Consider the following 15499-nt stretch of genomic DNA (forward strand, 5'->3'; position numbering starts at 1 on the left):
ATGCATCTGTAAGTGTAAGAGTATATCTTCCTTTCCCTTTTCACATTTTGATTAGCAAACACTAATTTCTGACTAATCAGAAGCTTTGTTTAGCTTAACAAATAATGCTTGCTTAATAATTCCAGGGACTGACTATAGGGAAGTGGCTAAAATCACAAGGCATAAGCAGGAACTGCCACCATCTACTGTAAACAGTCAAGTCTTAGTTCAAAGGTACCACCCCCTAACTGAGTTCCCAGCTGTCTTGGAAATTTAGACAATCAACTGAGCTCATTATCTTCTCTAACTTCCTGCCAACCCTGACTCTTCCAGTAAAAAAAAAAAAATGCTCTTGTTAACTAGCAAAGTGGGAAAAGCCTGCTTAAGACTGAAACTTTCCCCCAGTGTTGCCAGCGTCTTGAAAAACCCACTTCCTTGCATCAACTCTTGTCTCTGGTGAATTGGCTGTCCAGCATCCAACAATCCAGACCTAATGTGTCTGGAATATGACTTCAGTGGCTAACTTCTTGGCTTTTTCTTCTGCATTCTGACACTCCTCACTTAACTTCTTGGGCTTCTGGGCAATATCAACCTCCACTTTCTTCTTCTGGCCCAGGAGGCTTGTGCTCTAAGGAAAAGCAGCATTACTGCCCACCAAGTTGGACCAGTTGTGCAAATGTCAACTGGTCTGTTTAGAACATGTGAGGGAAGGCAGCTCTGGTCAGAAGCAAAATTTACTGTAGTCATTTTTATGATAGTCAGCTAAGCAATAACTAGAAAGCTTTCACCATCAATGGCATACTTGAATAGAAGAGATTTCATCCATCAGGGATTCAGGATAAAGAGAAGGCAGGCCTGAAATGGGCCCCAGGTAACCTGTGAACCTACACATGTGTCTGGTTTTCAGCTTGCTGACAAACAAGTTTTCCTGCCTTTTTCTTTTTATTAAAGATTGATTTATTTATATGAAATCCAGAATTAGAGAGGGAGAGAGGGAACAGGAGGGAGGGAGAGGGAGGAGGGGGGAGAGATAAAAAGGGGGGGAAGGGAAGGAAGGAGAAAGAGAGAGAGAGAGAGAGAGAGAGAGAGAGAGAATCTTCCATCTACTGGTTCACTTCCCAGATGGCTGCATCAGCCAGCACTGGGGCCAAGTGGAAGCCAAGAGCCAAGAGCTTCTTCCAGGTCTCCCACCAGGGTACTTGGGCCCTCTTCTGCTGCTTTTCCCAGGCCATCAGTGGGGAGCTGGATCAGAAGTGGGGCAGCTACTCTAACTGGCCCCCACATGGGACACTGGCATTGTAAGCGGTAGCCTTATCTGCTGTGCCGCGACATCGGCCCTACCTTCTCTTTTTGGTGGATGTTGAAACAAGAGTCCCGGAGCAGAAGTCAGCATCAGCTGCAGCCATCTGGGGAGCAGGGTGTTGGGGAATAAAAATCACCCTTCCAGGCTATTGCTGTAGGAACAAAACAATAATTATTCCTTCTTCTCCACCTCCCTCCCTATCGTACTTTGCCTTGAGGTGGAGGTAGAAGTAGATCAGCGGGAGCTCCTCTGTCAGCCTTCAGCACCTCCCGTTATCATGGAGTCTCTGTGTCCTCTAGCAGCTGGCTACTCTAAATCTTTTCTTCCTGAATTGTTGCCAAAACTTCTTTTGCTGCTCTTGGGTTTGTATTTGAAGCATAACTTTTTTGACTTTAGCAGAGAAAGCATATATAAAAGGCGTAGGCTTTCTGCTTTTTTATTGCTCCATTCACTTTATCTTCTTCATATTATCCTTTCCATTTTCCCCAGCTCGTGCCTCTCTCTGTAGCAGGATTAAGCCTTGGAAGCAGAAAGAAATACCCCATACTGTCTACTCTGTGGCCTCCTTGGCATCAAGCATCTCCATTAAGGGTGCTACTCTCCAGCCTTGTTGACAGCTAGTTGACCCCACACACTTCCACGATGTCCATTGCCTGGGTGTGGCCTGGGGTATAAGGCTATTTTTCTGAAACTTTTTCTGGATGTTCCCTGCACACAACTCCACATGAATTCTTTGTAAAGGAAGGTACAAGTATGCATGCTGATCTGTTTGTATATACAGTCATTTAAAATCTGCTAGGGAGATGATGTTGGAACTCTTCCAAGCCAAAAAGGACTATCTGGTTCGTTAGGAGAAAGAAGGCTAAAGAATATTTTGCTGGAGGGTGATGTATTGTCACATCTCAGTTTTGAAAAAGTGCACACGCACTCTGTTAAAGGCAATTTTGGCCTCATCTGATTGTCCTAGGCTAGAGGTCTGGAAATGAAACAAGTGGCCCAATGATAGCCTAGCAACTGAAAGGGGCCGCGCGCGGTTTAGGTTGGGGAGAGGGCCTTGTGAGTCACATAACATCACCCAGACCAGGACTGAGCAAAGGGTAGCCAGCAGCAGCATCTGAGAAACTGTTTAGTTCTAGGTCCCTCTGCAGAGCTGCTGATACAGTAATTATGAGGTGACAGCCAAGAATTTGCATTTTTCTGTTAGTGACTCACACACACTTTAAGGTTCAGAAATTCTCCACTATGGAGCAGGTCTCCACTGCCTAATCCCAGTAAGTCCCCCAATCCTCTTTTTCTCTCTATGCCTGTTTTTTATAACACATGCAGCAAATGAAAGAAGTCATCAGCCACTGAGAATTACTGATGGTGGATAATTTGTTTTTCTGGTTCCAACCCGCACATTTTTAAAATTTATATAAAGGGAACAAACTTCAAGTATTTCGTGTATATAGTCTTAAGAACATAAAGATCCTTCCCACTCTACCCTCTTTCACTCTCGCCCTTCCTTCTTATTTTTCTTTGAATTTTGTCAGTGACATACTTTCAATTTACTTTATAATCACAGGTTTAATCCTCCTCTAAATAAAGAATTCAACAAATAGTAAGCAGAAAAACCACTGTTCCTCAGGAGTATAAACAAGGGCTATAAACACCACTCAAGTCTCAAAATGTCACTTAAAATCAACATTCTACCTTAACAGAATCCACTATCTTATTTCATTATATTTAGATAGCTTTCTTGAAGGAGAAAGAAAATGTTAAAAAATGTTAAGGTGAGTTAGCATACTGGGAATTATACGTAACCTATGGCTTTTTGTTCTATACCCGTTTTTACCCATGCGATTTTGTGTCATGCATACAGACACAAAAGTCAAATTGTAGGTACAAACCAACTGCAATGCCTTTTAGCAGCTACATTTCTGATTTATAGATATTTTTACACACTATTTCTCAGTAGGGACATGACTGACATTCTGGAAAGGGTAATGTATTGTGATTTGGGATTATCCTATACCTCAAAGAACTTGCAGTATCCCTGAACCCTTGCTTAGTGGACCTCCTAGTCAATGTGGCAACCGAAAGGACCCCACAGATGTTTCTAACTACCTTACAGCAAGAGAGTTCTTCATCTACATGCTGGAATTCACCCTTCACAACAGTTGCCAGAGTAAATCTCCTGAAGTATAAATCTGAGAGCTTTACTCTCAGTTACTCAACACTGTTCAGTAGACCCCCCTTTAGCTGCAAGATAATGTTAAACTGCATGAATCTCAGATTCAGGGGCCCTGGTGACCTGGCTCTATACCCATCCTTTAGCATCGGTTTTGTTCATATCTCCAACCAATTCTGTCCTGTGGTATACGAATGTCTCTTTTTAAAAAAATTCTTTCCACATTCCTCTGCCTTTGACCTTTCTCTCTACCTTGTTGATTTCTCACCTGCTCTTAATGATTCAGTTCAAGCGCATTTTGTGTCTACAAGTGCCAGGGAGAGCTTTCTGTAGTGCCATGCTTGCTCTGTTTTTGCACTCAAAGCAGTGCAATATAATTGTTTACTTAGGTTTTTACCTTTAGAGGATAATGGGATGCTTTGTATCTACAATGTAGATACCTGTCCAGGCTATGGTGGGTGCTCTACAAGTGCTTATTGCCTGACCCACATGCTATAGACATTTGCACTATACACTATGCCTTTCCCTCACTTCTGGAAGAACAAGAAAGGTTTTGAGAATTCTCCCATCATGTCACATCCATAACATTCCATGAGAAGCCAGAGCCCTGACAGCTCTTTCTACCTGTCAGCAATGTTAGACATTTCCTGGCTCTAAAATAGGAGCATTCACTCTCATCCTCGGATGCTAAGTGAGCTTAGAGAGAGCGGGAGACCCAGGCGAGAGGTTCTGCAACACAAAGGAATGCTCCTTTTCCTGCTTCCAACACCCTGGCTGTGGATGCCCTAGCTGTCCATTTTTTCTAAGATTAGGAGTCAATTTTTGTCTCCAGAAAGAAATCCTAGTCCTTCATTTCTCAGAGTGTGATCTTATTTGAAACTATGTCCTTGAAAGAAGTAATCAAGATAAAATTAGGTCACTGGATTTGGCCCAGAGCCACCTGCCCCTTCAGATAACTGTTCATATGTGTGCTGTCGTTCAGCTGCAGCTGAAGGTCCTGTGGGAGAAAGCCCCGGGCCTGGAGCAGAGCTGCCTCTGAGGTCAACAGTGGATGTGCCCCGTGCGTACATTCTCTGGGCAAACTCCACCCACGTGAGCCTGTGTCAGCTCTCTTGAAGGATTAGTTCGGTTGGCCTTACTTTCATTGTATAACACAATCTACTTCTAAAGCATTTCCCATTCCTTCCCCATATTAGAGAGCGAAAACACCCCTCCTTGACTCTGAAGCTGGACCAGGGAGTTGGTTGCCTCTCACACTTACCAGCTGGCACCATGAACCTGGAGCTCCAACTGACTTCCACTTCCATCTTCTTCAGCCAGGTAGCCTCGGTTCTGCCCCTAACCTCAGAATCCAGACTTGACTGCAGGGAGTCAATAGCACACTGCTGTTTCCTCCTATTTTTAGAATAACATTTAGAGGAGAGAAAAAAAAATCACATACCTAAATTAAGAAAAGTTACCTGCTGTGTTCATGGCAGCTTGGGAAACAGAAAAAAATAAAATTCATGAAAAATTCTAGGTAATTAACAAAATGAGTCTAAAGGTTTTCATCCTACAAACAGAGGAAGTCAGGTGTTAGGTTAGTGAGTTTATGGCCTACATGAGGTTTCCAGACCATCTTCCCCAGAGAATCCAGGATACACCAGAATCTTTTCAAGGTTGCTGTGTTTTTGGTAGCATAAGCAATATATGAGGCCCCATGAAAATGGTCTGGAATATTTACTTGTAATTCCTAGAGTAGCTAGGGATGGAGGAATGATGTTCTTTCAGCCAGCCACAACAGTTAACACTAATTTTTTCATTGTGTTTTTAAAATTTTCATTTTGAAAAGTAGAGGGCTCCCTTCTTTTTGTTCATACCTCAAATGCTCACAATGATCAGGACTGGGCCCAGTTAAAGCTGTGAGCTGGAAACTCAATCCAGGTTTCTCACATAGAGGAAGGAATCCAATCACTTGCCATCACCTCTGGCTCCCAGGGACTACATTGGCATTGGCAGGAACTGGATGCAAACTGGGCACTACAATATGGTACACAGGTATCTTCAAGGCCACCTGTAAACTTTCAGTGGTGAAAAATGCTGAAGGTTTCAAGAAAGACCTTTTCAGTTTGAAAAATGCCTAGAGACATAGCAATGAGAGTACTTTAAAAAGTTCATAGAAAATGTAATTAAAGGATATTTATTTTAATGTAAAAAGTTTGAAATCCACCCATACAAGAGATCTTAATATATTTTAAGATCCATGAATATGAGAGGTATTCAAAAAGTTCATGGAAAACATGTACTATTAAAAAAACTGTCCATGGTTATTTTTGAAGTGCTGCTCCAATGTCCTGTAAATACCAGCTCTTCTAAAATGGAATGATTATCTCACTAGAAGTGTTAATGAGAAAACCAACTCTTAAGTGACAGTGAATTACTTTAAATTTCCCTTTGTAAGTACTGAAACCCTGTGCTGAAACCATATTTGGAAAGCATTAGAAGAGGAGACGGCATGTGTGTGTTCAGGAAGTGCTGTGTTTTGAAAGTGTCCCCCAAAAGTCATGAGCTGGAACCTTGGTCCCAGTGCAGCAGTGGTGAGAGGTGGTCCCTTTAGGAGGTGATGAAGTCATGAGGCTCAGGCCTCTTTCCTGAAAGGATTAACTCATTCATTCATTTGTGAATTAATGGCTTACTAGGTTGTCATGGGTGTGACCTTGTTGTAAGAGTGAGTTCTGTCTTGCGTGCTTGCTCTGTTTCCCCATGTTTTACCTTCTAGCACGTTATGATGTAGCAAGAAGGCTCTCTACAGAAAGGGAGTAGATGCTGGCACCATGCTCTTGGATTTCCCAGCCTCCAGAACCATGAGCTAAATAAACCTCTATTCTTCATAAATGACCAGCCCCAGGTATTTTGTTACAGCAACAGAAACCAGGCTCAGACAGGAAGGCAATGAAAATCTATGGGAATTTTCATTTCACAACTCTCTTGCAGTTAATTGGGCACCATGTGGCTGAATTCTGGTTGATAGGCAGGGGACAGTTGCCACATCTCATTCACAGAAACTTCTAATTGTATGACCCTGAGCTCTCTCCTCCCCATCTCTGGCAAACTTGGTGGCACACATGGAGGATGACATCATTACAAGATGGAAGTAACCTGGGCTTTGTCTTATTTTTTTATTTTTATTTTTAATTTATTTAACAGGTAGAGTTATAGACAGTGAGAGAGAGACAGAGAGAAAGGTCTTCCTTTTCTGTTGGTTCATCCCCCAATAGCCACTGCGGCTGTGGCCAGTGCACCACGCTGATCCGAAGTCAGGAGCCATGTGCTTCTTCCTGGTCTCCCATGCGGGTGCAGGGCCCAAGCACTTGGGCCATCCTCCACTGCACTCCCAGGCCACAGCAGAGAGCTGGACTGGAAGAGGGGCAACCGGGACTAGAACCTGGCACCCATATGGGATGCTAGCACCACAGGCGGAAGATTAACCAAGTGAGCCACAGCGCTGGCCCCAACCTGGGCTTTGAATAGTGACCCATGCTATATCCTACCCCACAGTGGATTCTAACATAGGAAAATTTAAACTTCCAGTGTTCTAAACCACTAAGACTTGGTGGCTGTTAGGGGCATTACAAACACAAGCCTTGTTAAGCTGCCCCTATGAAACACGGCCCTGTTGCTGGACAGATGAGACAGAAAAGAAGAGGAAAGAGACTTTTGATGCTTCTTCACAGAGTCCATGCGCACAAATGGAAAGTTTTCTCATCTTGGGTCAAAATGAGATTTCATACTGAATTGTGACCAACTCTGCATGCTGATCTCTGGGGCTGATCTGGAAGGCGTACAGCCTGCAGGTGAGAAGTGTGGGTAGACTTTCAGTTGGGTCACAGTGGAGCTCCCATTTTTCATAACCACCCTTCTCATTCATGGGAGGAGGAGGTCTCAGAAACGTTATGAAAATGTCTGGTTCTAGAGTCAGGGCTCCCTCTCCTGTGCTCACCCCGCTTTTCCAGATTAACACTTTGAGGTTGACCTTTCGTGCCTATCCTTAGGTCCCAGGTTTTTATTCAGCACAGTTCAAAATCCTATAGGGATCCAAATATGTAACATTAATAGGGAGTGTTATGATCTGCAGGAGGTCCCTCCAAAATCCTTATGTTGAAGCTCTAATCACCACAACCCTAGAATTATGTCTATATTTGGAGACAGTGGCTTTAAAGGGGTAAGATGAGTTAGGGCAGGCCCCTAATCCAACAGGACTGCTGCCCCTACATGAGGAAGATAGCAGGGATGCACACGCACAGAGACCATGTGAGCACACAGGCAGAAGATGAATGTCTGCCTGCAAGCCAAGGGCAGATGCCTCACAAGAAACAGAAACCATACTTGCTACACTTGATCTCAGATTTATAATCTTAGAACAGCAAGAGAAGTAAGTTCTTTTGTTTAAGTCATCCTGTTTGTGTGTTTTGTGATAGCAGCCCTCACAGTCCAATAGTAGAGATGCTTACATCACTTAAACCTTGGGGATGCTTCTCTGTCACACATTGGGGAAAGTCTCATTTTTGCCACAGCTGACTCTCACAGGAACACTAAAGCATTCCTAGCCTGGTATCGCATCCTCTGTACAGAAATACTACCTCAGCGCATAAACTGTTTCAAACAGTTCTTCTCCTACAGTTGTTCTTGAGACTTCATGAGTGCCTATAGACAAGTAAAAATGCTGTGGTTTAAGAGGTATGGAAATAATACAGGATAGAGAATGCCTGATAGACAATCAACAAATTTCATGCAGTGGCAAGGAGTCTTTAAGATGAAAAATGCCTTCAGGTACATTTTTTTAAGAAAAATGAAGCATGCAGGACCAAGGACAATATAGTAAGAAGTTCTTTTTTTCTCTTGAATTGTGAAATAAGTTTTAGAAAGGACACCAAATGCAAAAAAATAATGTCAGGATAAAAACAAAACTTTGAAATGCTAAGGATTTTAAATTGACAGCATAAAAGGTCATTTTTTTCCTCTGATAATTTTCATCTATACCAGAGAAGTGAGAAATTTTTCTTAATCCAAATACATGATTCAGGATTGAAATGATTAGCAAGGTATTTTTGCTACCAAAACAGCATGTCTGAATTTGAAATCCTATTTTCCAAAGACATTTCAAAATATTTTACTTAGTAGAGATTTAGGAAGATTTGACCACATTCTCCTAGCAGAGATTCATTCAGACAACAAAAGAAATTAAGTGAGATGATGCATATAAATTAAGACCTCATGGTAAAATTTTACATGACTGTGTTCAGAGGAGTGGACTTTGTGGGAGGAAAAGACAATGGAACATTACTAGCTACCTGTGGCTGTAAAGCAGGGTTGAGTAAATAGGGATTGTGGGCCAAATCCCAACACACCCATTTGATTTCCTGTTGATATGGCTGCTTTCAAGTCACAACTACAGAGCTGAATTATTGCCACAGACACCATATGGCTCACAAAGCCAAAAAAATCTAACTGACTCCTTATCGAAAAACTGTACCTAAGCTTTCTATAGGAGATGAAGCCAAAACAAACATGTATTATGACAGGGGAAGGAACTTCTGAGCCTCATTCCCAGAAGCACCTATTTGGGTGTGTCTGGGAGAGAATTCAGATGAGGTGTGCCATGGCTCTGGTCTACTATGATGAAACACACATTTTAGCTTTGCCTCAAATCAGTGGGAGAATATAGCTGATGGCCCTGAAGGTTTGGGATGCACCTGACCAACCTGTTGTCTGAGGTCTTGCTTTTATGGTAGGGATTGACTTGTGCAGAAATTATAGCCACCAGCTGGCTTTCAAGCCAGTCTTCCTTCCTGGGTCCAGTATGGAGACGACCGTGCTGGTCAGCCAAGCTCCTTCTCTCCTTCCGTCAGGGACTGTATTGTCACCTGCCTTTCTCGAGTATTATTTGTTGAAATAAAAAAATAAAATAGCCCTGTCATCCATAAAAGTTAGAAAACCCTGAGCAGATTATTAGGCACAATGTCTGGCCGAAATTATCTACTCGAATATTTGTAAATAGGTAAAACACATCACACATATATACTACCTGCCCATTCTTTTCACCACCAACATGTCTCCATGGTGTGTTCCCTCAGACTAACCCCCACAGACTGAGGGAGCATTGCAACAGAGAATGAGCTGAATACGTTACCCAGTTTTACCATTTTGCCTTTGCCTGTGAGTCTTTCTTCTCCTGCTTTCTCGGTCCCTTTAACTTTCTAAGCCCTGTCCTACCAAGCACTATCAATTTTCTGTGGAGTTTCCAATGGTTTATGTGGATATAGCACCTTTAACCTCTTACTGCCCTCAGGCAGTAATTTCCTTAAGCTCTATAGCTGACCTACCTTATCCTTGTTTGCTTGGAATCTTGTTTCGCTAGCATTTCCCCCTAGATTCTATTCGGTTTCCTCAAGATCCACTTCCAACACCAAAGTCAGATTCAGCCATCAAATTAAACCAAGGCATTTTGATACAATCAGTACTCACACAAGGCAATAAGATTCTGGGAAGGCACTTGTGACATTTTCTGAGATACGCTCATCTTTCCTGCCTGGATGCACTCATTATAGCTATTATGAGCCACCAATAAAAAAAAGGCTTATATAATGTTCCTGCCCCTGCCTGCAGCCCACTCCTTCATAGTTTATGCAGTGCTCCTCCCCCTGACTCCAGCCCACTGCCTCACAGTTCAAGCCTGCCTTCAGTTCTTCCTTCTTCCAGCCCCAACTGTTTGGATGTCTGGCTTTTTGCGCTAAAATTATTATAATTGGTGAACTGCTGCACGACATTCAGATGTACCTGATGAGACCCAGACTCTCTGAGGATTCATTTTTCCCTCAGTTGGGTTTATTTATAGGCACAGATTTGACGTTACCTGAAATCAGGTTTTTGAAAACTGCACAAGGACATGTTCATTTTTTGTTCTCCATGGAATGAAGTAGGGCAAATATCAAGGTACAGTGATTTTTTTCCTTCATCAGAAAAATTCTTTGAGACACTGACTCAGAGCCTCTTAAGTAGATCAGAATCCCTCACCGCAGTCAGTCCTGTAGAGGAAAACGGCAGTGAGTGAGAACACAGGCACCTCAAAGCACACAAAGGGCCAGATTTGGCTTGACACCCTCATTAAAAAATGACCCCATGGGACTTTTGTCTGAAATTGGGCTATGGGAAAGAGGCCAGATCAAACATGTTAACATTTCCTTTTCAGAATTGTTTAATAAAACATTGAAAGCAAGTTGCCAGTTGGACCTCAGACCCAAGTGATATGTCTAGCTGACACATGGCATTGACTTACAGGAACAGACCTGATAAATAATATAATCATCGTTAATTCCATATGTCTATAATTGTGCCTTTGATCTATAGAATGCAAAGTGCTTTGCCAATATCAGCTTACTGATCTACCTCACCACCTGAAGTGATTTAGAGGGGCTGCTTTTATCCCCTCACTTCCTTGAGATGCTAAGTAGTAGTAAGTCTAAACTCATCACCTTGTTATGAAGAAGCTAAGAAAAGATTCTGCAACCCCTGAGTCCTGGCTAATCCAGCTTCTTGATAACTAAGGCTCCACTGCTTCCACATGAATTCAATAAGCAGCCTAGCTCCTGCCTCTTGCCTCACCAAACAAACGGCTACAAGTACAGGTGAGGTGTACATGAAAATTTTCCTGTAATGAGAAATTAATTTTTTTTCTTTTTTTTTTAACTTTTATTTAATGAATATAAATTTCCAAAGTACAGCTTATGGATTACAATGTCTCCCCTCCCATAACTTCCCTCCCACCCACAACCCTCCCCTTTCCCTCTCCCTCCCCCTTCCATTCACATCAAGATTCATTTTTGTTTCTCTTTATATACAGAAGATCAGTTTAGCATACATTAAGTAAAGATTTCAACAGTTTGCACCCACACAGAAATATGAAGTGAAAAATACTGTTTGAGTACTAGTTATAGCATTAAATCACAATGTACAGCACATTAAGGACAGAGATCCTACATGAGGAGTAAGTGCACAGTGACTCCTGTTGTTGATTTAACAAATTGACACTCTTGTTTATGGCATCAGTAATTGCCCTAGGCTCTTGTCATGAGTTGCCAAGGCAATGGAAGCCTTTTGAGTTCACCGACTCTGATCATATTTAGACAAGGTCGTAGTCAAAGTGGAAGTTCTCTCCTCCCTTCAGAGAAAGGTACCTCCTTCTTTGATGACCTGTTCTTTCCACTGGGATCTCACTCGCTGAGATCTTTCATTTAGGTCATTTTTTTGAGACATTAATTTTAATGTACAACATCTAATATTTTAGTTCTTCCATTCATGGTTCAATATAATCAGCAGGTTTCTAGAATGTCCAAGAAAAAGACTTGCTACAGGGAGACCCAGACAGTACAGTCTGTACACTTCTACAAATAATTGTACAGTTTGTTTTTTGTTTTTCATGTGTAACCTGGAGTCTCGTAAGAGAATAGAAACAGCTTGAATGTAAGAAAATCAAAAGAACTGGTCACAACTTTGTGTAGGTATTCTTTCATGCTAATAGTGGAGCATAACTATAAAGATTCAAATATAGATTTAGAGTAAGTTTCATTGAGAATATTCTGACAGGGATCATAAAAGCAGCCAAATGCAGTGATTCTGCTCAGTGATGCCCTTTAAAATTTCAAACTGTTGCTCATCAAAATAACCTTACATACCTTAACATTTTCTATTTCTGTATTTTTCTCCACAAGCTTTCAAATTCTGCTTTAGCTTCCCAAAGTTCAAGATGGAAGAGAAGAATCTTGCTTTCATTCTGCTCCAGAGTTCCCTGAAATACATAAATTAAAAGCACTAAATGAGGTTGTATGCCCAGAGCATACAGCCCAGAACAAGCAGATCAGATTCCAACAGGTCAGAGAACAACCTGGAGTTGTTTATGGGTTTGTTTCTCCTTTATTCACAGTGGCAGGAAGAAATGCATAAGGAACAGCCACTTGCCCCAGATGGCAGCAGGATCACAGGAAATACCCACTTTTTGTGTGCATGGCAGTTGTGAGACACACACACAGATATCTACACAAATCCACACATACCCACATACAGCCACACATCCATACTTCCAAAAGCAGCCACATACTCTGGTCTAGATCCATCCACAAACAGCCACATCTAGCTATGCCCCCCAGTTGCTTATGTGGGTTTATAGACAACAGTGGCCCAGAGCCAAATCATTATACAACCGAATTATGAGCAGTTAGCCAAGCAGGTGGACCTATTGGTTACCATGACACCAGTTACCATAGAGATATGGGCGTGTAGAGATAAGGGGGCAAGGTCAAAAGGTGTGGGTACTTGATAACCTCACTTTCCCACGTTCATTTCCCTTACAGAGGTCCATTTTTGGACAAAATTTTTGTTTTCTTCTGAAAACTTACTTTCTTCTCACTAATACAGCTCTATTTAGAATTCCTGGGAGAGATCCAGGTTCAGGTGAGGTCCCTAAAGATTGAGACAGGATGAGAGAGAAGCAACTGCTTTCGTTTTTCCATTTCATTTACAGCTTTGACATCTTTCACATTGCAGCTGAAGCTCAAGAGCTTGAATTCTAAAGCACTTGTTAAAATAATTTCCAACTTGTCTATTCTATATTTAATTTTTTTTAATTTGCTATTTCTGATTTTTTCTAACATTGAATTTTTGAGGTAAATTAAAAAAAATTAAAGACAGAGGGAGGAAGGTGATTATTCCTATTATGAGCATAAGTATCTCAATTTTCTTTTTTTAAATGTACAATTTATTTTTTCATAAATACAACTTTAGGAATATAGTGACTATTCCCACCATACCTGCCCTCCCATCCACACTCCCACCTCTCATCCTCCTCCTTCTCCTATTTCCATTCTTAGTTTTTACTAAGATATATTTTCAATTAACTTCATGCACATATGATTAGCTCTATACTAAGTAAAGAGTTCTACAAATTGTATGAAAAAAAAAAAAAACTGTTCCTCAACAGTTGAGATGAGTGCTGTTCAAAGACATTGCATCTAGAAGTGTTAATTTCACTTATCTTGATTATCTTTCAGGTGCTCTATTAGTTATCACAGATCAGGGAGAACATATGATATTTGTCCTTTTGGGACTGGCTTATTGTACTAAATATGATGTTTTATGGTTTCATCCATATTTTTGCAAATAGGATTTCTTTTTTTTTAATGCTGTGTAGTATGCCATGATGTGCATATCCCATAAACACTTTATCAAGTCTTCAGTTGACAGGCATTTGGGTTGATTCCATGTCTTAGCTATTGTGAATTGAGCGGCAATAAACATGGGAGTACAGATAACTCTTTCATTTGCTGATTTCATTTTCTTTGGGTAAATTCCCAGGAGTGGGATGGCTGGGTCATATGGTAGGTCTATATTCAGATTTCTGAGGTATCTCCATAATGTCTTTCACAGTGGATGTGCCAGTTTACATTCCCAACAACCATGGATTAGAATACATTTTCGCCCACATCCTCACCAGCATTTGTTGTTTGTTGACTTCTGAGTGAAGGCCATTCTGACAGGGGTGAGGTAAGACCTCATTGTGGTTTTGATTTGCATTTCCATGACAACTAGTGATTCAGAACATTTTTTCATGTGTCTGTTGGCAATTTGGATTTCCTGTTTTGAAAAATGCCTGTTCAAATCCTTTGCCCATTTCTTGACTGGGTTGTTTGTTTTGTCGTTAGGTTTCTTGACCTCATTATATATTCTGGTTATTAATCCTTTATCAGTTACATAGTTTGCAAATAATTTCTCCCAGTTTGTCAGTTCCTCTTCACTTTCCTGATTGTTTCTTTTGCAGTGCAGAAGCATTTCAATTTGATGCAATCCCATTTGTCAATTTTGGCTTTGATGGCCTGTGGCTCTAGGGAATTTTCCAAGAACTGCCTAGGGCAATGTCTTGCAGGGTTTCCCAAATGTTTTCAAATAATTTGATGGTATTGAATCATAGATTTAGGTCTTTAATCCATTTTGAGTGGATTTTATGTAAGGTGTAAGGTAGGGATCTTGCTTCATACTTCTGCTTATGGTGATCCAGTTTTCCTAGCACCATTTATCAAAGAGACTATCCTTACTCCAGTGATTTATTTTAGTTTCCTTGTCAGATATAAGTTGGTTGTAGATTCATGGATTGATTTCTGGCATTTCTATTCTGTTCCATTTTTCTGTCCATCTGTTTGTGTGCCAGTACCAGGCTATTTTGATTATAATTGCCCTGTAGTATGTCTTGAAAACTGGTATTGTGATGCTTCTAGATTTGTTTTTGTTACATAAGATTGCTTAAGTTACCTAGGGTCTCCTGTGTTTCCATATAAATTTCAAGATCATTTTTTCTATATCTGAGAATGTCCTTGGTATTCTGATAGGTATCTTATTGAATCTATAAATTGCTCTCAATAGTGTGGACATTTTAATGATATTGACTCTTCTAATCCATGAACATGGGAGATTTTTCCAATTTCTTGTGTCTTCTTCTCTTTCTTTAATGTTTTGTAATTTTTATCATAGAGTTCTTTGACATCCTTGGTTAAATTTATTCTAAGGTATTTGATCTTTTTTGTAGCTATTGTGAATGGGATTGATCTTAGAAGTACTTTCTTAGCCGTGGCATTGTTTGTGTATACAAAGGCTATTGATTTTTGTGTGTTAATGTTTATATCCTGCCACTTTACCAAACTCTTCTATGATATCCAATTGTCTTAGTAGAGTCTTTTGGTTACCCTATACATATAGAATCATGTCATCTGCAACTATGGATAGTTTGACTTCCTCCTTCCCAACTTGTATCCAATCAATTTCTTTTTCTTGCCTAATGGCTCTGGCTAAAACTTTCAGGACTATATTGAATAGCAATGGTGAGAGCAGACATCCTTGTCTTGTTTGGTCTTAGTGGGAATGCTTCCAACTTTGCCCCATTAAATACAATATTGACTATGGGTTTTTCCTCAAATTGCTTTGATTGTATTGAGGAATGTTCCTTCTATATCCAATTTGCTTAG

The 15499-nt window shown here is 40.8% G+C and overlaps 1 protein-coding gene across 10 annotated transcripts in view; it reads right to left on the bottom strand.

The window, feature by feature from the left end:
* LOC103350623 (myosin-15) overlaps positions 1-15499 on the bottom strand; it is a 170990-nt gene that overhangs the window by 71035 nt on the left and 84456 nt on the right. For 8 of the 10 annotated variants that reach the window (XR_007908911.2, XM_070072064.1, XM_070072065.1 and 5 more), the window contains 4 exons: positions 12164-12276; positions 10345-10516; positions 4714-4847; positions 1321-1433 (listed from right to left, as the gene is read on the bottom strand). The gene's annotated coding sequence lies outside the window, so the exon portion shown is untranslated. Of the gene's footprint in view, positions 1-1320; positions 1434-4713; positions 4848-10344; positions 10517-12163; positions 12277-12541; positions 12894-15499 lie in introns of those variants that run through there. The other 2 variants (XR_011387857.1, XR_011387856.1) reach the window with 2 other exon arrangements.

This window comes from Oryctolagus cuniculus, chromosome 4 (genome assembly GCF_964237555.1).
Source record: "Oryctolagus cuniculus chromosome 4, mOryCun1.1, whole genome shotgun sequence".
Taxonomy (NCBI): Eukaryota; Metazoa; Chordata; class Mammalia; order Lagomorpha; family Leporidae; genus Oryctolagus; species Oryctolagus cuniculus.